Source organism: Tachypleus tridentatus, chromosome 10 (genome assembly GCF_004210375.1).
Source record: "Tachypleus tridentatus isolate NWPU-2018 chromosome 10, ASM421037v1, whole genome shotgun sequence".
NCBI classification, from domain to species: domain Eukaryota; kingdom Metazoa; phylum Arthropoda; class Merostomata; order Xiphosura; family Limulidae; genus Tachypleus; species Tachypleus tridentatus.
Window position 1 is genome coordinate 132,644,493 of NC_134834.1, and position 12,043 is coordinate 132,656,535.

Genomic DNA, 12,043 nt, shown 5'->3' on the forward strand with positions numbered 1-12,043 from the left:
ATTCCAACTACATAAATATATTGTGTAAATCCGTATACTGCATTAGAACATACGTTGACACACCAGTGAGACTCATTACTATTTCCAAAAAAAGGAACAGTTCACTGTAGGCACTCCTTATTACACATATGGCAACTTTATTCATATAATAAGTTCTCCTAATCTATTTCTATATCAGGTATGATGATTTAATATCAAAATATCTTCCCTTTCGTAACTAGTCTTGACAAACCTGGTGATTAGGTTGATCGACTCATGGGCTCGAATACCGTCACAGAACATGATTGCCCTTTCAGCTGTAATTAGGGACAGGCAATTAACTAAGTTCAATTACTCTACTAGTTTATAAGATGTTCTCCCTTTGTGACTTTCAAAAAATCCCATTAAACTAGACTGTTTATTCTGCTTTATCTTTTTTTTTTTTTTTATTACTTATACAGTAATAGATTCGCACAGCTAAACCTATAAATTATTTACATCCATAGATTTGTTTGAAGTAAAGGACCAAGATACACAATGTGTCATTTGTGCTCTTCCCACCACCGGTATCTAAACCCGATTTCTAGCGTTGTAAGTCCGCAGATATACCATGTGTTACTGTGGGGGCAAAGGAATTCTACATATTTCGTATTTTATTACTTTAACATCATCGAAAATATCTGGTACGTCTGGCAGTAGACTCTTTTGTACACATTTATAATAAAATATGTTAATACTATCCTGCAAATCGCTTCACAGTTGCACGCTTTCAGTACATTTTATTGTTGTTTTTCTTATTTAGAAGTTTCGTGCAAAGCCATATAAGGGCTATCTGCGCATAGCGCACCTTCAATTTGAACTGATAGACTAGATGGAAGGCAGGCAGTCAACAGTATCAACCGCCAGTTATTGGGCTGTTTCTGTTTGATTATATAGCACCCAATGGCCGAATGGGGAGAATTTGACCCTTACTCTTACATGGCACCAAATGACCGAATGGGGGAACTTGACCCTTACTCATATATAGCAACCACGGCTCCAAAGTATGGAACTTTAATTTGCAGCAACGGGCTGCTAACCATGAACCCTCGAAATTCACGGGCTGAGCACGCTAATTACAAGGTCACGCTCGATCACCAGGTTTTAGTAAAAAAAACTATTATAATTCTTCATAGTTAATAACTCACGTCACCAAATGCGAATTTATCAGCAAATTTTATAAGTCTATAATAATTATAATCATTTGAAAACGGCAAACGCTAGAAACAATTTAAAACTAAACTGGTGAATCAGGTTAAACTCAGCAAGTAAACAAGATAGTAATTGGGTACCCGAAAGAATTGTTGCAGTTACCATGGTGCTTGTTAAGATGGAATTTTGTTAGTATCGCGCATTTTTGTGTAATAATACAATTTATCAATATACTAGGTGGGACTTGAAACTTCTTAACACAACTAAATTGAGTTAAACTAACTAACGAACGAGCACCGTATCTCTTATTGAAAAAAAGGTTTAGACTCGTTATTAGGACACGTAATTAGCGTTTTCTCCCTAGCAGACCCTACGTACATTAAGAGGCTGGTTGCGTCTTTGTAAGGTAGCATGCTTGGCGAAAGCTGAAATGTTATTTATCAACATTTAAGTTTCGGCAGGAATTGTGTTAAAATTGTTTAGTTTAGTTGTTTCCATTTAGACAAGAATACCCAAAAGTACAGCATAATATGCGTCACGTGATTAATTTTAAGTCCTATTGTGAATTAATATTTTTACGTAAGTTATTAATAAATTGAATATGAGCTTTACTCTTCAAAAACAACTAACTGTTGTTTCTAGTGAACTGCATAATTGTAAAACATAACTTTTATATCTGTTTTTCACACAATGACTATTTACGCTATAATAATTTATAACATCACTAATGCAAAAGTATACTATAGAAAATACAAGGAATTGTTTATCATTTATGAAAAAGTATTATATATATGTGTATATAATGAATGTGATGCACATACGTAATGTTCGTTAGTCTGATAATTTTCATTATGTTTATATATATATATCGACACTGTTAGTGTTATGTACCGAATTAACTTGCTTGCTTTTACCTATGAAGGCTAATATAAAGCACGATGTACAAAACAAATCCCATCTTAAGCTAATGATCCATTTCACGTGGGCGTTTCATCCTCTAAACTACGGATAGGGGATATTAAATTTCTAAGAACAACATACTTTTCCTACTCGAGACCTCGTCTGCTTGCTTCATGTTACAAGATGTAATTCTCTTATTTTGTTCTTCCCCAAATTCTCAATGTACTTTAAATCAGAGAAGATTTTTAGCGAGAATAGACAACCCATTTATTCTATTCATAAGCCTGTAGTGTATTTTCTCTAGCTGTACTACGTATGTTGAAGCCTTATTTGGACTCCAGTGTTTTGAGGTAGATGTATGTATGTACGTACGTGAAGTAGATGAATGTATGTACGTACGTGAGGAAGAGTGTTGTGAAAATACGTGATAACGAAACAAGACGATGCCCAATTAGGTATTCCTCTTTCTCCTGGTGAGATATAAACACACAGGAGAAAATCTAGCTCAGGATTATCGTACATTCGAGACAGTCACATGTCAGTAGACTTAAAAAAAAACAACCAAATTTACTAAATCAGCAAGAAAGCAGCTTACAATTTCCTGTTTTTACAACGATATCTTTGGCCGGATTTCAACGGGTTAGTTTATTAGCTTATTCTGCACATTTGTATGAGAACGCGTATGTATAAAAAAATACCAAGCGTATGGAACATCTTTGTTTTATTTTTAACCGAGCTCTTAGCAAGATATCTGTACAATATTTGGAATTTCTGATGTTATACGTGAAACTCTATTTGGCGTTCAATCTTATTACGTAGTATAATGTATCTCGGACTAGTCTCTGATTTATACAGGGTGTTCGGAAAGTCACTGTGCAATTTTGTCTATTAATAAATATATAATTGCAAAGTGACTTTCGGAACACCCTGTATTACGTGCATTACGTATTACGATTCCAAATAGCCGAAAATCTTGATTTTCATTTAGAAGTTAATTGAATCGCAATGTGTATCAAACTTATGATATTTGCCAACAAGACTGAGACACACTATTTTTTTCTTAACACAAATATATTTTAATGTACAAAAACATTACAATTTATAATAACGGTTATTACAAATAATGATTTCTTTACAACAGTTTTACAAACTTACAGACAATACTGAGTTTTTTATCCGGTCTAGAACTGAATATTTTATCGAATCCAGGTCCACAAAGGACAAATTAATTCTGAGTTGATATTGTCACATTTTGCTTAAACTAACTAGCTTGGTTGTTCTTACGTCGCTGACTTTTTCCAATGAAGATATTTAATTGTCTCGTAAAAATACTAACGTCCGAAATTAATTTACTAAAGGTGAACGGTTTGTAATTTTCGAAATCTATAAAATCTCCTGATCAAATTCTGTATTTTTCCGATTAATGAGAGTTAATCACACTGAGGCCTATAGTTTAGTGACTGTAGTTGATCAGTAATAATAACTGTCTCTCGGCGCGTCGGTTTTATATACCAAACATACAAGATTCTCGAATCTTCAACAATATTCGAAAACACGCTATCGTTTTCGTAAAACAAATATTGTTGATTCTTACTCTAGTGAATCTTCTACAAATTTAAATAACAGGTGGGATTTGCGCAATAAATATCCAACATATGTCACATATATAAAATTAAAACACACGTAGATATTAAAAAAAACTTATAACGGTAAATCCGTTACGAGCTCAAGTGCTTGTTAGCTGACTTGTTAGATTGAGATCATATGACCTTAAAATTTGTAGCATGATCCCTGAGGTGTCACAGTACAGTTTTTCTAATAACAAATAAATATTGTCGTTGATAATATCGATGCACGTATTCTCTGAAATTCTTTAAATTATTGTCTAAAGTTACCCATTTTTAGTATAAGTCTTTGAATTAAATGACCATTGAGATAGCGAAAAAAAACTAGACACAGTCTTAAGTTTTTTGTTTGGAATTTTACGCAAAGCTACGCGAGGACTATCTGTGCTAGCTATCCATAATTTAGTTGTGATAGGAAGGCAGCTAGTCAACTCAACTCATTGCTAACTGTTGGTTTACTCTTTTGTCAACGAGTAGTTGATTGACACATTATAACGTTCTCACGGCTGAAAGGGTGAGTACGCTCGATGACGGAGATTTGAGCTAACACGAAACTTCATAGTAAAATACCCAATTGGACTTACAACACTAACAACCGGGTTTTATTAAAAGAGAAAATAGAAGCAAAAATTATATGTTTTTTTTTTTATCTGGTTTCACCACAGAATTATTTTTTCTTTGCATACATTTATGCTATTGTAAGAACTGTGATTACTCTAATAGAAACTTACTTTGCATAAACAATATAGTTTACTAATAATAATAAAAGTCGATCAATATTCAATCTTATAACGTTAGCCACACATCATTTAAGAGCATTTCTAATTAGCTTGCGTCTCCTGATGGGACTGCGGTAAGTCTTCGGATTTACAATGCTAAAATCAGGGGAGTTATTCCCTTCAGTAGCCAAAACAAATAGTCCGCTGTGGCTTCGCTATAAGAAAACACACTTGTATTTAAAATGCATTTTTCCCGTGTGATATATGAAATTTGCTTTTCAAGTTCTTTTTACTTCTTTTTTTACAATTTCAAGAAGTTATTACTTATAGGAATGATAATACACTTCTTTCAGGCGTATTTAACGGACTTTTTAAAGGGTTTGTAGTAACAGAAACAAAACTAGTGGAGAAAACAATCGAACCATCTCGGGTAGAATATTTAATATTTTGTACAAGTTTACAACAGTACGTTTGCTCTTCTTCGACTGTAGCTTTAGCTGTTATAAGTATGCAGATCTGTCGTTTTTGCCAAAAGTATAGTTTTATTTTAACTCGTGTGTTTCAAGTTAAAATTACTAGAGGGATGTGGATTTCGAATAAAGCAAAAAAGCGTAGGAAACCGAAACAGTTATTCCTAAATTTATCTTATTCATATGGGTATAGTTTCACTGCCATAAAATTGCGTTCCGTATTTTGAGATCGTGGGTGTGTTATAAGAGTGATGGTCAAATCCCACTATTCGATCAGAGTAGCCTAAGAGCTGGCATAGGTGCTTCTTCCGTATAGTCTCTCAGTTCAAAATATGGGACAACTAGCGCAGATAGCTCTTATGTAGTTTTCGTGAATATCTGAATCAAATAAACCTTATTTTATGACTTCCGTTAACGTTCGTTCTCAAAATTTTATGCAAAAAACAACAACATAACCGTTATTTCTATATTACACGTCTTCTGCCAATATTTTACGATGAATCTGACCTCAGATTTTATTTTCATGCCAATTTTTATCATATGCTCGTGAAAAACGTGAGAAGATACTTTTAAACTTTTTCTTTAATATGCTTCCCTATTCACTTAAAGCTCAAAATGAAAAGACTGCGAAGAAAAAAGGTTGTTAAAAATTGAAGAAATTCTTCATTTTGTACATCTCCGTATCAATTCCAGTTTGTTTTTTCTTAAAATCGTATTATTTTTAGAATGACGATTAATGATCGTCATAGTGATCACCAGAAAAAAAAAAAAGAAAGATCCTAGCTGGTGAAGTTGGCTCTTGTTTTCATTTCTTCTTTTATTTTGCCCTGGAAGGTTTAATAGTTTACTAAATTAATAAAGACTTCTACACATACAGAAATAAAGCTTATATGTTAACAAAAATTTTATCAATTATAAGCCCACCAGTGGCTCAGCGGTATGTCTGCGGACTTACAACACTAAAAATCGGGTTTCGATATCCGTGCTGGGCAGAGCAAAGATAGCCCATTGTGTAGCTTTGTGCTTAATTCAAAACAACAACAATTATACTAATGGATTTTATCCCCCTATGGAAGGATTCAAATAATATTAGATATATGACGGTAAATCTGGTAAAAAAAAAAAAGAAGGAAAGTGAGAGAGAGTCAGCAGATCTAGGTTATAACTAAAAAAATAAACATTTAACAATGGTCTCCGAATGCATTTCCTGACAAAGTAATAAGTCAAAACATCAATATTATTGCTTAATATGCATCTTTGTGTTATATTTACGGTATTAATTATCTGAAATTAACTGAATCTCATAAGTTGTTTTGGTTTTTTTTAATAAAATGTAACTTACGTTTAGAGAAAATTCGAGAACTTCTTTCAACATAAATATTTATTACTCTTTTGTGAGTTTTCTGCCTTAACAGTATCATCACATTAGTGATTATTTTACTGGAAAAAGATTATTAATTCAAGGTATAAACATAGAATATTTTATATACTTGATAAAAATGTAATTGAAGCTCGCGTTTAGCGAAAAGTTATACAATGGACTATCTGCGCTCTGTCAACCATGGAGAATCGAACTACAATATTTAGTGTTGTAAGTTCGCTGACTTAGCTAAAAAATATCGCATGGATAGTTTTGGAAACTGCTACCGATGAGTTTCGACACTCTCAACAGGACACACAAAAACCAAGACAATAGAAAAACAAAGCAAACCTAGGCAGAGAATTGAGAGTTTAATATATGAATTAAAAGGATTAGAATATTTAATTTTGAAAACATATGACAAATTAAGAGTATGAAAATAAATAAAAATATATGCATATATCTTTTTCTTTTCATAGATGAATAAATTGCTTATTTAATTACAAAAGTTAATTAAATAGAAAACAGCAACAACAAGCTGTTTCCGAAGAAAACTTTTTTAAAGTGTTCAAAATGTTGAAATTGGTATTTTGTGTTTTGCATAAATAAACTAGAACAGAGGGGAATTTATAAAGATAAGAGAAAGTACATTTTTAAGATCTTTTAGAATTCCAACTAACTTGTAAAAGAAATAGGATATTCTAAGACTTATTATAATGATATAAAATAAGTTTCCTTTCTGCCTTCATTTCTTAACCTAAATAAATATTTCTTTTTTTTTTTTTTTTACAGTGGAAAATGCATCAACACCATTAGCTATGTTACAATACATGTAACAACACTTTCTAAATTAACATTCCCGTAATTGTTAAACTACCTGACTTGCCAAGTACAATGCTTTTTTCTTTTACTCTTTTGCCCGGTAAAGTAACTGTTGTCAAGCACAAATCTACACAACGTACTTTCTGTGCTTTTTTTTCCACCATGGGTATCGAAATCTGGTTTCTAGTATTATGAACCTTCAGACTTACCACTGAAACATGGTAAGGACAACAGAAGAAACATACTGAAGTTTAAATAGAAGTTCATCATAATACCTTAAGTGTTTCACATCAAACATGGTGAGGACAACAGAAGAAACATACTGAAGTTTAAATAGAAGTTCATCATAATACCTTAAGTGTTTCACATCAAACATGGTGAGGACAACAGAAGAAACATACTGAAGTTTAAATAGAAGTTCATCATAATACCTTAAGTGTTTCACATTTATACACTTGTTAACAAGGATCTAAATAATTGAAATTAATATTGTTGTTGTTTGTTATTAAGCACAAAACTACACAAATGGCTATCTGTGCTGTTCCTACCACGGGTATCGAAATTTGGTTTCTAGTGGTATAAGTCAGCAAGACATGTCGCTGTGGACCTGGAGGGGGGTCACATTAATATGTGGACAATATTAAAAATAATGTAATTAAGAGAGTTATGAAGATTCATGTGTTTACCCTGAAATGCCTTAAAATCCCAGCTCATATATAATTATATTATATAAGTAGATGAAATGTTTACCATGACATGTGCTACTATTTATAAACTTCAAAAATTAATAAACTAACAAGTGAATAATGATGGGGGATATTTATAGTTTTAAGGAAAGTTCGAGTTTCAACAACACTTCATGATAATTTCAGAGTAGACATTACATGACTTGATGTCTAAAAGGTGTACGCAGTAAAATCTGACACATCAGAAGCTACGGATGCACTGTCTATTAATAACCAAGCACGTTTTGCAGGTTATTATTTATGAATATACCTTGAACAACTTTTGGTAAACAGTAGTACTTACGAAGACTTTCTAGTAAACTCTAATTTTGGTGACAAAAGTTTGCAAATATTTCGAAATGGTAAAGAAAAGAAGCAAGGAATGGTATAAAATAACAAAGAAATAATTAATTTAAAACTGTATTTTAAATCTTTCTCATGAGCAGCGGGAGAACTATAAGCCGTTTAAAATGGAAGTTAGACAGCTGTGTACGTCTATAGTTCTTACTAGACGCTCCACGATCACTGTGTTTCCCACACAATCGTGATGACTGAACACAGATGACGATACGATCTATGGTGAATCTCCATTCACAGCTGTTAGCATTAAATCCAGTGTCCAACACGACCGGAAGGACAATTGTCGGCTCATCTTTTCTTCAAGTACGTATATAGAAGGAAAAGACTGTTGTGAGAACAGATGCTAGTTTAGGCCTAACATTATTACGCTAGTTGTTGGCAAGTGTTATTCACAAAATTTAATCACGGATTATCACGGAAGATTGTGTTTCTTTAGTTTCAAACCCTTGAGCATTTACTGGTGACAAAGGTTATAATTTAAACTAAACAAGAACTCCGAAGAACTGCGTTTAAAATATGAAAATTTTACTATCATAACTTGGAACTAACAACTGGCCTTAATTAAATCTTCTTCAAAAATGTTAAAACATGTTTTTTTATTTCTTTTCAAAACTAATAATAGGATAAGTTTATGTGGGACTGCATTATCAAAAAGATTACTAGAAAAGATAGAATTATGGATAAAAGTTCTATTTTTTGTTACATTTACAATCAAAAGATTATGGAAGCATCATTGTACAAGCAGTGTGAAATAAGTTGTTTTGGATGCTGTAATTAACTCGTGTGGGTTCGGAAATGACTTCCAACTTGCATAATTTGATAATCATGAATTCTAACGGAAATATGAAGGAATAATCTGAAAAGCCGCTTTAAAACTTTCAAGTGTGAACAAAGTTTGCTTTACGTGTGAAACGAATCATTACTAAAAACCTAAAAATATTTCTGTGAAATATCTTATAGTGAATGAAAACCTTTATGAAGTCATGGTATAGATTCATTATATATAGGGATGAGTGGAAAGGGGCGACTAAACACTCAAATTTATACTAGAATTAAGGGAAATGGAAAATTTACAGTATAGTTTAATTTATCCATAATGTATGAGAAGTCATGTTTTAGGGATAAGTGTGATAAGTTGGTTAACTTATCCATGATACATGAAATGTTAATGCATTGAGCGGTCGTAGTGGTCCCCCAGTGAGATAGCGGCAAGTCTTCGAATTTACAATGCTAGAATTAGGAATTCGATTCCCCACGGTGGACATAACAGATATACCGATATGACTTGCTATAAAACAATATATATGATCGTAGAGGATACTGTTTTACTAAAGGTATCTTTGGTAGTTTGGTTGATTTGTCCCTGCACTGACTTTACCTGTATTCCAGTACATAATCAAACGAGCAATTAAGTTTTATGTATTTCAGATGTGAACTTAGTAACAAATTAATAATTTTAGAACGTTTCAGTAAGGCATACAAGTATGTAGATGATTGTTTGTAAAAATATATCGAAGTAAGAAAAACGTTCTCACGAAGCTTAAAATATATAGTATTAACTCAAAGTCACTTTAAATGTGAAATATTTTAAATACAGAAAAGGATAAAATAACACCAACGAAATGGAGTTCAGGCTAGCTAAATAACGATGCGATCTGTCTATTCCAAGACGTACATCTGTCATTTATTGCAGTAGAGAAAACATCAAGGATATTTAGTATTAGAAAATGTTGCTAAACTTTTTAGAAGATGGCATTTCAACACTGACACTTGCAGCAATCTGTTAGGCCTAGGTGGTCACGTCTGGCCTCACTGCTCTCAGACAACGACTTAGATCTAAGTCGATCTTAACAAAACTATGTTCGCCTCCGACTCAGCGATATTTTTTTGCATTTGTGCGCGCAAAAATGTTACAAAGTAAACAAATGACGATAGCAACAAACACCTACTTTGAAAAAAAAAAAACCAAAAACAACCAGGCAGTGGCAGGTTTATATATTTACTTTACCAGGGAGTTTTATGGAATATATAATAACATATTATTTAGGGAACATATTAAACCGCAGATTGAAAATCTATAACACAGTTAATTTATTCTAGCTATCGCAACTATTCATTGGAATTACAATTGAAGTTTAGGGACTTTATTGTCTTTTAAGCTATAAATGAGAAACAACTAACCTATATCATTCTAAACGTTTATGAAGTCCAGTGGTATATAGTTTCAGTTACAAATACAGTCACTATTCCAACAGCTAGCTTCTAAATGTGGTGAATGTGAAGAGTCATATAGATATGAAACACTAATAAACTGTCATTATAATATAAACTAATTCTAAACCTGAATACTTTCACCTTCTACATTTTATTGTTAAGAAAATAACCTCATTTAACGCTAACATGTTATTCAATTCACAAGTTAATTAAGTGAAAATTGAACCTGAAGACATATACAGAGTTGGGCAGACTTTCTATTTTAATCTTCTTACTGCTTACTATAAATCAACACATCCGACTCAACAACAACAAACAAATAGAGAGGACTAACCTAAGAAGAGGTTTGATCCACTATGATCTAAGCATTAACTTCCACCTACTGGTCGTTAGCAGGCGACGCAATGGCTGAGATAAACCGACTGCGAAACGTCCTGCGTTAAGGAAATGAATGGTACGTATAAATAAAATGTTCGTGTATGTATTTAATTTTAAACTCGTATAATCCCCAAGCATTGCGCTTCCAACCGCCACTGTTATTGAATTTTAAAAAGTTAAAATAAAACAAATAATTCAATGTTCAACGTTTGAAAACTACTGATTTCTACTTACAGAAATTTTTACAATTCAGGAAAATGCTGAATTCACAGTACATCGCCTTTAATACTTCTACTTATAAAACAACTTATGTCAATAATATGATAATCATTTCTGACCAGTAAAGTTGCTGAACACAAAGAAAAAATCAGTCTTTCCGCAAAACGAAGAAAACTATTTAAAAAAATCTTGTCGTGGGTGGTATGGCTTGGCATAACTTTTCTGTCACATCGCTGAAAGAAGAGTGAAAATCATAACCTTAGAACACTTAAACCTTAATTTATTCTCAAATCTGTGAATTTCTGTAATTTCAATTCCAGTAATGGAATTACAGAGCATAAAATCCTACTAAAAATTGCTTTTTCATGTCTTTCTCCTTCGATATACACGAAATTAATTAAACTTATGTTTTGATTTCTGTAATAACAGTTACATAACTATGTACTGGTGTATTCTTTACTAAAGTATATTCACGCATAATAAAACACCTGTTAACAAGAGTTTCGAATAACAAAATAATAATGCAGTAGATAAAGTCTTTATTCAGAATACATTTTTGATTTTAAAATACCATATATAAGTATATTATCTTACTAATTTGTTTGCTGTTTTTCCCCTATCGTAAGTAAATGTACCAGTTAGGGTATATGACCTAGTTCTTTTATTTGTTTGGTTTTTGACCCCAAAACTGCACATATTTCCGACGTTAGAGTATATTACTCAGAAGATGGTGAAAGGGAGACAATGGCTAAGAATAACATTTAGTTGTCGTTTCTTTCGTACTTTTGGGGCAGTTGACGTACACTGTCACAAAATACAGTAGAAATATACAACATAAAGCAATAAAGTATTTGTCATTTACTTAATAAATCTGTAACAAAATACTTTTTACACAGTCTGTATGTGATTTGTGTATATATATATATAATTCCTTCTTTTTTCACTTTGTCAATTTTTTTCATACATAAATAGTTCAACATTCTACTAAGAAGTGACACAAGCCGTTAACAGTCACACAGTTTTGATTCAGTTCGTGCTAACTTTGACATTTTTTTCTTGGAAGTACTTTCGGAAATAACTT

The 12,043-nt window shown here is 32.2% G+C and overlaps 1 protein-coding gene across 3 annotated transcripts in view; it reads right to left on the minus strand.

The window, feature by feature from the left end:
- The window catches only part of LOC143230343 (twist-related protein 2-like), a 71,843-nt gene that overhangs the window by 12,326 nt on the left and 47,474 nt on the right, over nucleotides 1-12,043 (minus strand). Inside the window, exon 2 of one of the 3 annotated variants that reach the window (XM_076463754.1) lies at nucleotides 3,243-5,711. The exons of the other annotated variants lie outside the window; for them this stretch is intronic. The gene's annotated coding sequence lies outside the window, so the exon portion shown is untranslated. Of the gene's footprint in view, nucleotides 1-3,242; nucleotides 5,712-12,043 lie in introns of those variants that run through there. 3 annotated transcript variants of the gene reach the window in all.